This window comes from Procambarus clarkii, chromosome 5 (assembly GCF_040958095.1).
Source record: "Procambarus clarkii isolate CNS0578487 chromosome 5, FALCON_Pclarkii_2.0, whole genome shotgun sequence".
Taxonomy (NCBI): domain Eukaryota; kingdom Metazoa; phylum Arthropoda; class Malacostraca; order Decapoda; family Cambaridae; genus Procambarus; species Procambarus clarkii.
Genome location: NC_091154.1, coordinates 31306367 through 31321796, shown reverse-complemented (window position 1 = coordinate 31321796; position 15430 = coordinate 31306367). Strand labels below are relative to the sequence as shown.

At 48.9% G+C, this 15430-nt stretch overlaps 1 long non-coding RNA gene across 1 annotated transcript in view; it reads left to right on the top strand.

Moving 5' to 3' along the window:
- LOC123762152 (uncharacterized) overlaps positions 1-15430 on the top strand; it is an 83378-nt gene that overhangs the window by 322 nt on the left and 67626 nt on the right. Inside the window, exon 1 of the long non-coding RNA XR_006773308.2 lies at positions 1-465. This exon is cut by the window's left edge and continues 322 nt beyond it. This is a non-coding gene — a long non-coding RNA (uncharacterized lncRNA). The remainder of the gene's footprint in view (positions 466-15430) is intronic.

Below are 15430 nucleotides of genomic sequence, written 5' to 3'. Positions count from 1 at the left end.
ACGTACACACACGCTGGGCACGTACACACACGCTGGGCACATATACACACAGGTGAAGGGGCAAGTAAGTTGTAGGAAGACTTAAGGAAAATGCTGAGAACATAACTCTACACGGAGTGAACATACCCACAAATAAGAGAACAATACCCACAAATAAGAGAACAATACCCACAAATAAGAGAACAATACCCACAAATAAGAGAACAAAGAATAATAAAGTTGAAAAAGAATATAAATAACTAAGAGCTCTGAAGCCTCTCTTAAAAAAAGTCAAAATAGTGCCGGAAAACAATAAAGAATAGAACGTTGATGAACACTTTGAAGAAGAAGAAGAAGCGGGAAGAGGAGGAATGAACAACTTGAACAGAAGGAAGAACGGACGGAGAGAACAAGAGAACGGCACCATTGGCAGGCAGTTGGCTCGGGTGCCAGTTCGCCAGCACAGGAGACCACGCGCATAAAAAGGTAAAGAATTCTCCTATATATTTGTTGTTGTTGATCTCCAGGCCTGGTGGAGGGCCGCCCCTGGGAAAGGGGAGGCGGCCCCTGGGAAAGGGGAGGCGGCCCCTGGGAAAGGGGAGGCGGCCCCTGGGAAAGGGGAGGCGGCCCTGGGAAAGGGGAGGCGGCCCCTGGGAAAGGGGAGGCGGCCCCTGGGAAAGGGGAAGGCGCCCCTGGCTTCAGGAGGCGCGACCGCATGGCGACACTGAGCTTGACAGAGTCGCCAACGCTACCACCCATGGCGCTGTGTGTGTGTGTGTGTGTGTGTGTGTGTGTGTGTGTGTGTGTGTGTGTGTGTGTGTGTGTGTGTGTGTGTGTGTGTGTGTGTGTGTGTGTGTGTTGCGGGGAGGGGGTGGAGGTTCCCTGTTACAGCCAACATTTTTTGTGGCTCATTACTCTCCCACGCCCAGACCCGCCCCCCCTCTCTCTCTCCCACGCCCAGACCCGCCCCTCTCTCTCTCTCTCTCCCACGCCCAGACCCGCCCCTCTCTCTCTCTCTCTCCCACGCCCAGACCCGCCCCCCCTCTCTCTCCCACGCCCAGACCCGCCCCCTCTCTCTCTCTCCCACGCCCAGACCCGCCCCTCTCTCTCTCTCTCCCACGCCCAGACCCGCCCCCCTCTCTCTCTCTCCCACGCCCAGACCCGCCCCTCTCTCTCTCTCTCCCACGCCCAGACCCGCCCCCCCTCTCTCTCTCCCACGCCCCGACCCGCCCCTCTCTCTCTCTCCCACGCCCAGACCCGCCCCCCCCTCTCTCTCTCCCACGCCCAGACCCGCCCCCTCTCTCTCCCACGCCCAGACCCGCCCCCCCTCTCTCTCCCACGCCCAGACTCGCTCCCCTCTCTCTCTCCCACGCCCAGACCCGCCCCTCTCTCTCCCACGCCCAGACCCGCCCCTCTCTCTCTCTCTCCCACGCCCAGACCTGCCCCCTCTCTCTCTCTCCCACGCCCAGACCCGCCCCTCTCTCTCTCTCCCACGCCCAGACCCGCCCCCCTCTCTCTCTCCCACGCCCAGACCCGCCCCCCCTCTCTCCCTCCCACGCCCAGACCCGCCCCTCTCTCTCTCTCCCACGCCCAGACCCGCCCCTCCCCCCTTCTCTCTCACGCCCAGACCCGCCCCTCTCCCCCTCCTGGGCTTTACTGGCTCCCACCTAGGGTAGTAAAGAGGATGGAGAGGCACAGGTCCTTGCGTCCTTACACGTGGGATGGCTACATCATACCCTATCCCGGTTTACCTGTCCCATATAACCACCCTCCCATCCCTTCTCCCTGCCCCCCCCCCCTCACTATCATTATGATAGTGAAGGGGAGGCAGGGAGAAGGGAAGGCTCGACTGGGCTCTATCATATCTACATTTGAAACTGTGTATGGAGTCAGCCTCCACCACATCACTGCCTAATGCATTCCACTTGTTAACTGCTCTGACACTGAAAAAGTTCCTTCTAACGTCCCTGTGGCTCATGTGGGTACTTAGTTTCCACCTGTGTCCCCTTGTTCGTGTACCACCCGTGTTAAACTGTTTATTCTTATCTACCCTGTTAATTCCTCTTGAGAATTTTGTAGGAAGTAATCATGTCTCCCCTTACTCTTCTGTCTTCCAGAACATGTGTGTGTATTTACCTAGTTGTGCTTGCGGGAGGTTGAGCATTGCTCTTTCGGCCCGCCTCTCAACTGTCAATTAATCAACCGTTTCTAACTACTAATTTTGTTAACCCACACACACACACATATACACCCTAGGAAGCAGCCCGTAACAGCTGTCTAACTTCCAGGTACCTAATTTACTACTAGGTAACACGGGCATCAGGGTGAAAGGAAACTGCCAATTTTTGTCTGCCGGCGTCGGGAATCGAACCCGGGCCACAGGATTAAGAGTCCCGCGCGCTGCCCTCTCAGCTACCAGACCCCTGGTAACAAGTGCCCGTGGAATATATAGTAGATATGTTTAAAAAAAATAACTAGGTCAAGGGGTGAGTACATTAGTGAATCGCCAGTTAGTAAGGTTGGGGTCCCAGAACTAACAGCTCGATTGTTCAGGTACATAGAGTAAATGGTAATAGTAAATACACCGAGATGGTGTATTTACAGGTTCACTACTAATTGACGGTTGAGAGGCGGGACCAAAGAGCCAGAGCTCAACCCCCCGCAAGCACAAATAGGTGAGTACTACTACTCAATCTATACACACATGACTAAGCTACACCTTAGTTTTGAACTTTGTTCAGGTAGAGAATTCTTACTGGCTATTGGGAGCCGGTCGGCCGAGCGGACAGCACGCTGGACTTGTGATCCTGTGGTCCCGGGTTCGATCCCGGGCGCCGGCGAGAAACAATGGGCAGAGTTTCTTTCACCCTATGCCCCTGTTACCTAGCAGTAAAATAGGTACCTGGGTGTTAGTCAGCTGTCACGGGCTGCTTCCTGGGGGTGGAGGCCTGGTCGAGGACCGGGCCGTGCGGGACACTAAAGCCCCGAAATCATCTCAAGATAACCCCAAGCAGGACGTATTGAGGCCTTAATAACCCTCGCTACTGTTACATCTTACGACCCCCCAACCACGATCCAGATTCATAAAGCACTTACGCGCGCGTACTTACGAACATGTACATCTTTCCTCTTTGCCGGCTTTGTTTACATTTATTAAACAGTTAACAAGCATGAAAACTTGCCAACCAACTGTTGTTATTGTTATAAACAGCCTCCTGGTGCTTCGGAGCTCATTAACTGTTTAATAATTGTAAACAAAGCCGCCAAATATTCAGAAAAGATGGACAGGTTCGTAAATGCTTGGGTAACTGCTTCGTGAATCCGGGCCCAGATCACCCCGACCAATGTTTACCCCTAATTGCTTGTAGAACTTGGAGCACGGGTCTGCCACACACATGGAGACCCGGGGTATAAAGGTTAGGCAAAGGAAGACATTTGTATCGAAATAAAGTAACCTTTGTAACAGGTTACCGGTCCGGGATGTAGATGCTAACGTCGGTCCGCCCAACCGTTGTGGCAGACTGGGTCTCACTCCCCCTATACACCCGTGTTTACGGAATGTCGTACAAGCCGGGGGAAGGCCGGGTACCGTACATCTAAGGAGAAGATTAGCGGCGTTACCCCCTTTGCCGGGGCAACAAGGCGGGGACAATGGACCTTGGTAAAGTCTGGCGCTAGGCTCAAGTTAGCGGGCTGGCTGGCTGGCAAGGGCGAGGTAACGCGATACCTCCTACCTTGCCAGACCTTCGCTCAGGTATGTATAGCAACGATAACACTCCACCTATGTCCGCCACTTTGTCGAGAGAAAATGTATCGGATGGGCATCCCAGTTTTAACCTCCAGGAACGGCAAGTGTTCCGGCGCCGGTGTGAAGTAAATATATGACAGATTGGGCGGGGTAAGCAGACGAGGACATTTTGGCGCGTAGAATGTCAGGGACCTCATCCGTATGCCCCGACACGACTCTGACTTCGATTTAAATCTGGGGCGTGATGTGTTTTTATTGGGGAACTCGTGTGGAGACTCAGGGTGAATTTATTTCTCCTGGCGAAGGCGTACACAGAATGGCGTGCCGCCGTGAGCTGGGGTGATTGACAGGGCAACAGGCAGAGAGACGGAGGCAGGAGGGAAAGCGAGAAGTGCAAAAGACCAGACTATGAACCGGAAAGAGCAAATTAGGAGACACCAAAGGACAGTTTGGTAGACAAAGAGAACGCACAATACACAAACGCTTGTTAGGAAGGGCGAAAAATGATATACAGGACGTAGATGGAGGTGTAATAGTGACCAGGACTAGCAACAGTTCTTAGATAACAACCTAGTCGAAGAGGACCAAGTCAACGGCCAGGGATCCAGACGAACCAGGACTCCGAGTGTGTTAAAGAGAAAGAGACAGGCGCAGTAGACGAGAAAAGTAAACTAAGAGAAGTATAAATAACTAGATAAAAGAGAGAGAGGGAGGGAGAGGAGGAGATAGGGAGACAGGGAGAGAGAGGGGTAGAGGGGGGAGGGAGGGAGAGAGGGAGGGGGCTAGCAGAAAAGCAACCCGTACATCAATTTTGCCAATATCATAAGCAAGGAGGACACCAAAAATAGATAAACCAATTAATAACAGGCAACAAGAGACTGCAAGTCTGTTACTTCACGTGTACACACAATAAAAACAAAACGGTTTCTGTTAAGCTTTCAATATAACAATGTTCAAAAAGTCTCTAATTTAAACCTTAATTCAAAATGGCATACTCTCAGAACATCTTGGTTAAGTATCCCGAGTTTGGTTACTGTGCGTGACTGGGTACGTAGTCCGTGTACGTGACTGTACGTAGTCCGTGTACGTGACTGTACGTAGTCCGTGTACGTGACTGTACGTAGTCCGTGTACGTGACTGTGTACGTAGTCCGTGTACGTGACTGTGTACGTAGTCCGTGTACGTGACTGTGTACGTAGTCCGTGTACGTGACTGTGTACGTAGTCCGTGTACGTGACTGTGTACGTAGTCCGTGTACGTGACTGTGTATGTAGTCCGTGTACGTGACTGTGTATGTAGTCCGTGTACGTGCCTGTGACCGTCTTCTCGAACGTACACGACCTCAAGCGTTGCATATTTAACGGAATCCAACCAGAACCGTTCAAGAATGCGCCGACTAAACCAATAGCACGTCGTAATACCGACGTTCTCTGTGCATGGGGAGTCGATGGGGTTAGGTGGGATGCTTGGGGTGGTGCGTCTCTGGTCCAGGCTAAATGGCTGCACTTTCTTAACGCGTTGAAAGTCATTAGAAGCAGTTAGGGTGAGAGAGTTGTGTGTAAGTAGTTGTTATCCGGAGTATACCTGAAGTATACTTGGAGTATACCTAGGGTATATTTGAAGAATACCTGGAGTATACTTGGGGTATGCCTGGAGTGGGTTCTGGTAGTTCATCTGCTCCCTAAGTACCGAACCAGTTGATTAACAGCACAGTTGGACAGTAAGGGCCCGGACAGAGCACAGTGGGACAGGTATCCACCCGGGGCCTGACAGCTGAGTGGACAGCGCTTCAGATTCGTAGTCCTGAGGTTCCGGGTTCGATCCCCGGTGGAGGCGGAAATAAAATGAGCAGAGTTTCTTTCACCCTGATTAGAGGTGAGAGAGGGTGCTGAAAAGTCTTAGGGGGGGGGGGGTTCCCCCCCCCCCCTATTGACGTTGATATAATTCTCTCAGCGTACCTGTTGCTGAACAACTCACGAAACCCACCACAGGTAGGCTCCAGGTATTGCGCCTGTTGGCATTCCTCCTGCTCATTTCCTTATCACGATGCGTCGTTAGTGACGTTTTGGTTAAACACCGTGTGGAAGTAAGCGTCAATTAGACGTCACCTCAGACAGATCGGGTCGCTTTGAGTAGGAAGTATGAAAAACCATTACCGTTAATAAAGAGGTGGTCGCTATCCCACACCCCCACTCTAAACCCGCGTTGGATCTTTAGCCCAGACTAACACTAAGTAGATCACAACGCTGCCAGCAACAGCCTGGTGGACCAAACTCTCACAAGTCAAGCCTGGCCTCGTGCCGCGCTTGGGGAGAGTAGAAGAACTCCCAGAACCCCATCAAGCAGGTATAATATGTGGGCCTGCGGGCCGCTCCAAGCAACAGCCTGATGGACCAAACTCTCACAAGTCAAGCCTGGCCTCGGGCCGGGCTTGGGGGAGTAGAAGAACTCCCAGAACCCCATCAAGCAGTTAACAGTGTAAGCTGTGTATTATACAACCTGTCTCTTGAATTAGTGAGAGTCCACAGACAGCATCTGTCTATCTCTGTACAGATAAACAGATACTGGGGGATAAGATTAAATTATACAAATGAATTCGTGGCTATAAGAGTGAATATTAATGAGGTGTTAAATATATAGACCAAAAAAATATATTAACACGAAACGGGTTTCAAAATTGATAAGTTTAGATTCGGGAGAAAGCCGTGGGTAAATACTGGTTTGGAAACGGTTGGTAATTTAAAGACCAAAAATTTGTCAGGTGACGTAATAAACGTAAGGTTCACTTGATTGTTTCAGGTGTAGGTTATACACATGCATATGTGAGTACGGGTGGGTGTAAACAGGAGCTGTCAATTATCTGTCAGTATGCCATATGCAGATGAATTTGTTATGTTCAAACAGGCAACAGGTATACTGTTGACCTCAAGGGTTACCTTGAGGTTACCTTGCGACGATTTCGGGGCTCAGCGTCCCATCGCCCAGGTCCACGTCCAGGCCTCCTCGTTGGTGGACTGGTCAACCAGGCTGTTGGACGCGGCTGCTCTCAGCCTGGCGTGTGAGTCACAGCCACATACAGACCATACTGGCCTCATACAGCCTCATAATGGCAACATATGACCTCATAATGGCCACGGGAGAGTCGGGGCAGAATGATTCATAATTTTTATCTTTCGAGAAACTTTTTTTTTTCATCATAACGTTGTGTAAATCCAGATTAGAGACCACGCCCCTTTCCTCTGATTGGTCAATTGTTTAATGACGTCACCACCAATTATCTACATTGTCTAAGACCTTTCTCCTCTTTACTAAGTTCTATCTCTATCTATCCATTTAAATTCGTTGTATATATTTCCGTCCTCTTTTACTTCTCGTGCTTAGACATACACATGTGATTTTACGATGAGATTCAAGGAGTTGTTGTATTTTTACAAGATTTCGTTTCGCCTCGGATATTGTTGGAACGCCGGGCAGACGAGGCTATGGGAGAGTAAAGGGCGCTAGGCTTTTGCTGGGTATTCACTTTTCGGCGCACAGGGACGTCGTGTGCGTGTGTACGATGTTGTGTACGTGCCCTAGTTGTACTTACCTAGTAGTGCTTGTGGAGGGGTTGAGCTCTGGCTCTTTGGTCCCGCCTCTTAACTGTCGGTCAACTAATGTACAGGTTCCTGAGCCTACTGGGCTCGTATCATATCTGCACTTGAAGCTGTGTATGGAGTCAGCCTCCACCACATCACTTCCTAGTGCATTCCATTTGTCTACTACTGTGTGTGTGTGTATGCGTGCGTGCGTGCGTGCGTGTGCAGTTGTTGTCGGGGGGGGGGGGTGACTCTGGGCGTACCATTATTTCTTAGTGGGGTGGACACCTCGTCAATCCCTTAACTTGTTGCTTATTTTATGGTGGTTCTGAGGGGAGGTGGGGGGGGGGGGTTATTTCCCCGTTACCAGGCCTCCCGGTTGATGATCTGGTCAACCAGGCTGTTTGGACGCAACTGCTCGCAGCCTGAATCACCTCAGCCCGGTTGATCAAGTATCCTTCAAATGTGTCAACTAGATTCTTTCAACAGAGCTTAGTTAATTTAATCCCCCCCCCATCTCCCCACCACACATTGACGTCTGTTTATTTAAATCCCCCTCCCCCCCCCCCCGGTTCCTTCCTGTTGGGGTGTGTGTGTGTGTGTGTGGGTGTGTGGATTTATTTCCCTCTTCCTTTAAGTTTTCGGGATACAGTAGCTTGTAGTGAAATACAGCACAGGAGTGCCTAGTGGTGATGAGAGGTCTTCTAGTCTTGAACATCTTGCATATCGGGTGTTTGCCAGCACTTTGCAGTGACTACGGGAGAAGCGCCCTCTACGGAGCTCTTCAATTGTTTGCTCACAAGGTGGAGGACGGTGTTTTGCTGCTGTTTAATTAATGTGTCATTCCAATTTTGATTGCTATTATATTAATCTTGTGTGTGGTCGGTGTTCGGTCTACGTTCGTATATTGGATTAGGTGGTTGTCGAGGATAATGGGATTTTGTTTTGCTATGCTTTATATTTGGAGCTGTTTGTTTGTTTGTTGGTGTTTATTTTCAAGGACTTTTCAGAAGTCGTTTGTGACTTCTATCGATGACAAGGTTATGTTGGCCAGTAGCGACTCTGTCGTGGGTGATTCTGATTGTCGTGGGTGATAGATTGTTTGAGTGACGTTATCCGCATAATTGATGTACTCTCATAGTTGTGCTTGTTCTGGCTCTCTTTGCCTTTTGCTCCCGCCTCTCAACTGTCAATCAACTGGTGTACAGGTTCCTGAGCCTATTGGGCTCTATCATATCTACATTTGAAACTGTGTATGGAGTCAGCCTCCACCACATCACTGCCTAATGCATTCCATCCGTTAACTACTCTGACACTGAAAAAGTTCTTTCTAACATGCCTGTGGCTCATTTAGGTACTCGGTTTCCACCTGTGTCCCCTTGTTCGCGTCCCACCCGTGTTAAACTGATGTAGTCCCCTTGTTGAGCGGGTAGGCAGGTCTGTCATATATGTTGAAAAAATAGTGGCTGATAAGCAGCTTTTCTGTGATACTCTACATTTCAGCTCGATTACGTCACCCTGGTGTCAGTGCTGTGTTTCACATGTGGTTATTCTGCATTCTTGGATCACTGTTTTTGTGATCATTGTTGCATATTGTAATATATTTTGCCATGTTGTGCATATATAGGCATAGGTTAGGTTAGGTGTTTAGGTTCTGTTGGCGATTATTTGTATTTGTAGCACGTGGGTGAAGCATTTACAGCGTTGTGATTCGAACAAGATTCGTCGGTGAAAGCATTTGTTCCGGAAGTGTTCGGACGTAAATTTGAGAGTTGGAAGTGTTCGGTTGTGAGTCGTGTGTAAACCGTTTTTCATACATAAACAAAGGTTTTGGCGGGGTGCATTGAATCACTTTGTTTAGAGGACGGGCTGGGCCTATAGCTGTATGCCTCCACCCTCTCTGGTTTCAAAATCCAGGTTGTCTGATGTATTATTTTTGATCTGGCTTCATGTGCTTCACCAGCCTGTGGTTTGTGCTTTTTCTCGAGTCTTTTGCCCGGTACCCGGAGACAGGAAATTGGGTTGTAATTTCGGGTTTGGGTTTGTCAGGCTTAGGAGTTAATCTGACAGTTGAGGTTCTGGAGTAGATGGGTGAGGAATAGGCTAGATGCAAGGACTTGCACTTAATATTCTTGTAACGTTGATGGACTGCCTTAGTAAGGCTGGTTAGTACTAGTAAGGCTGGAAGGCTGGTTAGTTCTAATTTATATGGTTCATTAGTTTTTAGACCTTTTTAGTGGTTCTGTTGTTCTTAAGGTGGCACTCATTGTGGATGTTGTTCAGGTCTATTGTTTACATTGCGAGTAGTGGCTCTGTTATCCCAAAAGATTTGTAAATGAGACAAAAGTTGAAATTTTGTTCAGGGTTTATTCTAAATATATTTTCCCAATAACAATTGAAATCTTATTCTGCTTTCGCAGGGCTTTGAGCCCCGAAATCATGGCAAGGTTACCTTGAGGTGCTTCCGGGGCTTAGCGTCCCCGCGGCCCGGTCGTCGACCAGGCCTCCTGGTTGCTGAACTGATGATCAACCAGGCTGTTCGCAGGTTAAGGAGGAGCCTTTGATGTATGCCATGGTCTCCCATGAGGAGGGTACCATCGTTTGGTTTTCCTTGTCTCCAGAACTTGGATATCTACGTTCCACATTCATTTAACTTCCATTATGTTCTTGAATGCCTGCCAGGTATCATAGTCTGTGAAGCAATGATTTCTGTACCAGTGGGAGCCATACACCCACGGTAGCATGGGGGTAGTACCAGCTCTGGTCCTCTGCTCCCACATACCATAAGCACTCTTGCATTTCCTTATATTTTGCCAAGGAAGGGAGAGAGAAGATGGAGAGAGGGAGTAAACTAATATTTGGGAAGGGGTGGGCCTGTGGTGGTGGGGCCTGTGGGCCTAGGCGGTGTGTGTGTGATGGCGTTTAGGCCTATGGCGGTGTATGGGAGATGAGAGGGGCGTGTAGGGGACGTAGGGGAGGCCTGGTGTGATGGGTCAGGGAACTTGAGAGCGTAGACGTGTTGACCTAAATACCAGTCAGAAGGCCGCGTTTGAAGGCTCAGGGCCGCTGGGACATTGATCCCAGGAACTGCCACAAGGGAGGCAGGGGGGTTACCAGGGGGTGATGGAGGAGGGGAGAGAGGTGGGAGAAGTGAGGGGAGAGTACTGAGGGAGAGGGGAAGGGGGAGGAGAAACAGCCACGAGGTAAGCCTGGGTGTTGACCATGTGTCCTCGTAGGCCTATAGTGTTTTATTGCCGTAAGTCGGTCTGTATGTTCCCGAGGTCTCCGGCGGCTGTATAGGACTTGACGTAGGTCTATAATACGGACGGACTGGGCCTATAGGAGTTATAGGCCCAGTCCGGCCTATAATTATATTTCAGGCATTCTTGGTCATGTAATCATGACTTGAGAGTTGGTATTGGTGGTGGTGTTGAGGTCAATACACACAATAACGGGCGTGTATTGTGCTGTTGTGTTGTGTCTTACTTGATGTATAAAGGATTTGATGTTAAGATTGTAATTACGTTGTGTAAAGGTTGGTTTAATCGGATGTTACATTGTACTCGCCTAGTTGTGCTGGCGGGGGTTGATCTTTGGCTCTTTGGTCCCGCTTCTTGACTGGGTACAGATTCCTGAGCCTACTGGGCTCTTATCATATCTACATTTGAAACTGTGTATGGAGACTTGATTCCACATCACTGCCTAATGCATTCCATTTCTTAACTACTCTGAAACTGAAAAAATTCTTTCTAATGTCTCTGTGGATCATTTGGCTACCTAGTTTCCACCTGTGTTCTGAACTGGACGGTAGAGCGACGGTCTCGCTTCGTGCAGGTCGGAGTTCAATCCCCGACCGTCCAATTGGTTGGGCACCATTCCTTCCCCCCCCGTCCCATTCCTAATCCTTATCCTGACCCCTTCCAAGTTCTATATAGTCGTAATGGCTTGGCACTGTCTCCTGATAGTTCCCTTCCCTTGTTCGTATTCCACATGTGCTGAAGTTTCTTTGTTCACCCTGTGAATTCCTCTGTTGAGAATTTTATAGGTGGTGATCATGTCTCCCTCATATTCTTGTCTTCCAGGGACGTGAGGCTTAGCGCTTGTAGCCTTTCCTTGTAGTTCATACGTCTCAGTTCTGGGAGTATTCTGGTGGCATACCTCTGAATCTTCTCTAACTTTGTCTTGTGTTTAATTAGGTATGAACTCCAGGCTGGAGCTGCATACTCCAGGATTGGTCTGACATAAGTGGCATACAAGGTTCTGCATGATTCCTTTACAAGTTTCTAAAGGCAGTTCTTATGTTGGCCAACCTAGCATATGCCGCTGATGATATTCTTTTGATGTGGACCTCTGGGGACAGGTTCGGTATATCAACCCCCAGATCTATCTCTCTATTTGACTCTTGCAGGATTTCACCTCCCAGATGGTACCTTGTGTTCAGCCTCCTGCTGCCTTCGCCTAATTTCATTACTTTACACTTTCCCGAGTTGAATTTTAGTAGCCATTTTCGAGACCATTCCTCCAGTTTGTCCAGGTCGTCCAATAGCATTGTGTAGGTGTCCTGGGTGGTGCTGGATACTGGAGATGGTGTAGTTATGTTATGGTCTGATGTGGAATTGTTGTATGTCAGAGGTCCACGGTTGTTCAACATCCTCCCAGCGAGTGGTAAGAAATATTGCCGGAACAACCGTGGACATCTTCAAGAGAAACCTAGATCATTTTCTTTTAAGAAGTGCCGGATCAACCGGGCTGTGGTGGCCTGCGGGCCGCTCCAAGTAACAGCCTAGTGGACCAAGCTCTCAAGTCAAATCTGGCTTCGGGTCGGGCTTGGGGAGTAGAAGAACTCTCAGAACCCCATCCAGGTTCAGTCCAGGTACGGCCGGGAGGCAGATGAGATAGGACCAGAGGACACGGGCGGAGGTGCAAGTGATCGTATGATCGAATTCAAGACTTTAATTGGTGTCTAAGCATCTTTTAAAGATGCTTAGACAAGGCACTCAAATCCCTCCAAGTCTTCTTTATTGATGAGGCCTGGTCGACGACCGGGCCGCGGGGACACTAAGCCCCGGAAGCACCTCAAGGTAACTTCAAGGTATGGTCAGCATCTTTCTAGATAGATAACAAAAACTGCAACTCTACTCGGAATATATAATGTTCATCTCTACAAAGAGAAACAGCGACACGCTCCAGCCCCATGGGAGATCACCCCCTTTCACACCCTCACATTTCACAAGAAATTGATTAAAGAACCACCCAAGCTTGGACAGGAAGCAAGGTACAATGCCTGAAGCCAAATTGAGGCTCAGGTGAAAGAGCCGCTCCCTCTCCTAAATTATTTACACTGATGGCTCCTTGCACCAGTCCCATGGTGCAGCTGGAAGTGCAGTTGTTGCGTAAGTAGGAAATGGCTCCTACTCCCATGAGTGTGAAGCGCGTGTAAATAATTCTGTCTGGCTCATTCATTCGTATATTCTGTCTGGCTCATTCTCCAGACAGAACTGCTTGCCATAATCCTTGCACTCGAACGGAGTTATGAATCCAAAGTCGACACGTTCATCTCGTGTAGATTCCTTCCCATATTGGCCTCTGAATGCATAATAGAGCTGATGACTTACCCAAATATTAGCTCGTAAAGAAGGAATTGGTTACCATCTCTTGATTGCCTTTGAGCAGTCAGACGGACAGCAATACACTCTACCAAGAGCGGCAACTAAAGCTAGTAGACTTTGAGGCAAAGTGAAATTTTTACCTCAATTACACCAATACCTCCATCTGTCGCACATGTGTATGAAACGTTAACAATGGTGTAACAAGCTTCACAAGACTTATTACTTGCTTAGCAAAACAAACTATGGGTTCAGGAACCCATATAATGAGTTCCTGAACCCATTATATGCCTCTGTAACCTGTTTGATGGGGTTCTGGGAGTTCTTCTACTCCCCCAAGCCCGGCCCGAGGCCAACCCTTTTCACCACCGCCCACGGGATGGGTATGGGGTCATTTACTCATAATAAATGAGTAACCTAAACTGCAGTGGCCTTAGAGACCAGTGTCTGTTGGAGTCCAATAAGCACCATTAAAAAGGAAATTAAGTTATTTATATACAAAGTGCATTAGGGCTGTGAAATATACCTGTATGAAAGTCATTTACGTTGCCTGGTCAGAGGCTGTAACGGCGGGGCTAGGGAGCTGATGCTCAACCCTGCAAGATACAGCTAAGTGAGTATACATATATACACACAAATGTGCTCTCGATGCTCATTTTTATAGTCATGAATATACGCTAACGGAGTATACGCAAGCACGTTCGTATTCGTAGAGAGTTGGTATTCGGGACGGGGGGGGGGGGGTGTTAAGATCTGGTCTTACGCAAGTTCGCGTATATGCGCTTCCGCATCGATGTTTGGGGGGGTTGGGGTGGGGGGTGTGGGCGCTTATGCGTGTACGTACTGCCGTGCGTCTGACAGCATCAGTGGTTAAAAAAAAAAAAAGGTATACGCACGGATAAGCTGTCTCGTCATATTCGACGTACGTGCGTGCGTTCGTTCGTGAGAGAGGGAGGGAGGGAGTGAGTGTACGTGTGTACCACGCTGGTATGTCAGGAATGCAGCACGCCCACCCAAACACTCTACGGACTCCCGCACCCACTTTTCGTAACGCCCCATTCCCCGCGCGGGATGTTCCTCCATCTCATTTCTTCCCCCTCTTTTCCCTTCCCTTTCCCACCCTTTCCCACCCTTACCCCCCCCTCCCCTCACAACCATGTGTCTCAACCACTTCCACATGGCTAACAAGCTTAGACGCGAGCGTACAGCTTCTCGTAAAAAGCTTTTCAATGCGAGAAATTCGAGAATTTAGTTCTTCAGTCTTAGACGCGTCGGGGGTAACGAACTCCTAAAGAAATAATTAGGACTTCTAAAAAGAAAGAGAGAGAGGTCGTCGTATGTGGAAGATGTTGGGCGGTATTGTGGATCTATGGCATTAACAAGTCTTGGGGGAGATGAGACACTTGTATATGCGGAATTTAATTAGGGAAGAATGTCTATCAAACAACATTGGTAATGTTAGTTAGTTTATTTGCTTGTGGAACGTTGCCAGATCTCTCCGAGCGCCTGATTTAATTAGGCTCGAAACTTATAGTCATGATATAAACAACACGTAATGAATCTAGCTGCTTTTTTTCTCATGGCCCACTGTTATATTACTGCTTTAATGACGGAAGTTATTGTGTAGTTGGAAAAGGTGGGGACAAAAAAAAAACTATCAAAACTATATTTTTTTATTTAATTTTTTTATATTTTTTTGTTTGAAAAAAGAAAGTAGAATGATTGTGAAAAGTGGCAACGAGGAGTTGTGTTGTAAAGCTCCAGCCACACTGGCAATAATGTCTCCCCCGTTGCCGACGCTCGCTGCCGGACCGGACTTTATATATCTCCTATTACTTCACCAGCGTCTGGTTCTCTTTACATATCGCTTCTCGCAGCTTGGGCAGGCTTACCTATCGCCGATGTACGTATGCTCGGCGATGAATTACACTTTAGGACACGGGGGGTTTAGTTGATAAGGAGAGAGAGAGAGAGAGAGAGAGAGAGAGAGAGAGAGAGCGGGGGTATTAATAATGGAGTAGTGCCCCAGCGGTGGCAACACTCCCCGCTGGTATGTGGTGCCATCGAGGGGGTTACCAATCTGAGGTATTTATCCAGTTCTAGAGGAAGAAATCCTGGGCATACATCACTACAGGACCTGCACGACTCGGGGCACGGCTTTTGTGGGCTTTTTGGGGTCTTGTGCAGGGAAGGGAGAGAGAGAGAGTGGGTAGGGAAGGGAAAGGTGGAGGGGGAAGGGGGGAATTTGAGCTAAGGGGAGGAAAATATTGATGTACGAAGCTCTGTGCAAAAATTGGCTCCAGCGGGGGAAAAAAACACAGCGGTGGTGTGGGCGAGAGGGGGGGGGGGGGGTTAGGGGGTGGGTATGTTGTTGGGGGGGGAAGGTAGGGGGGAGGAGGTCGTGGGAAGGGAAGAGGAGGGGGGGGGGAAGAGATGCCAAGATTCGCCAGACCGACTTTACTAATTCCTTGACCTAAAATCTTGGCTCAGTAAATTTGGTCTCTTTCGAATGCTTTTCT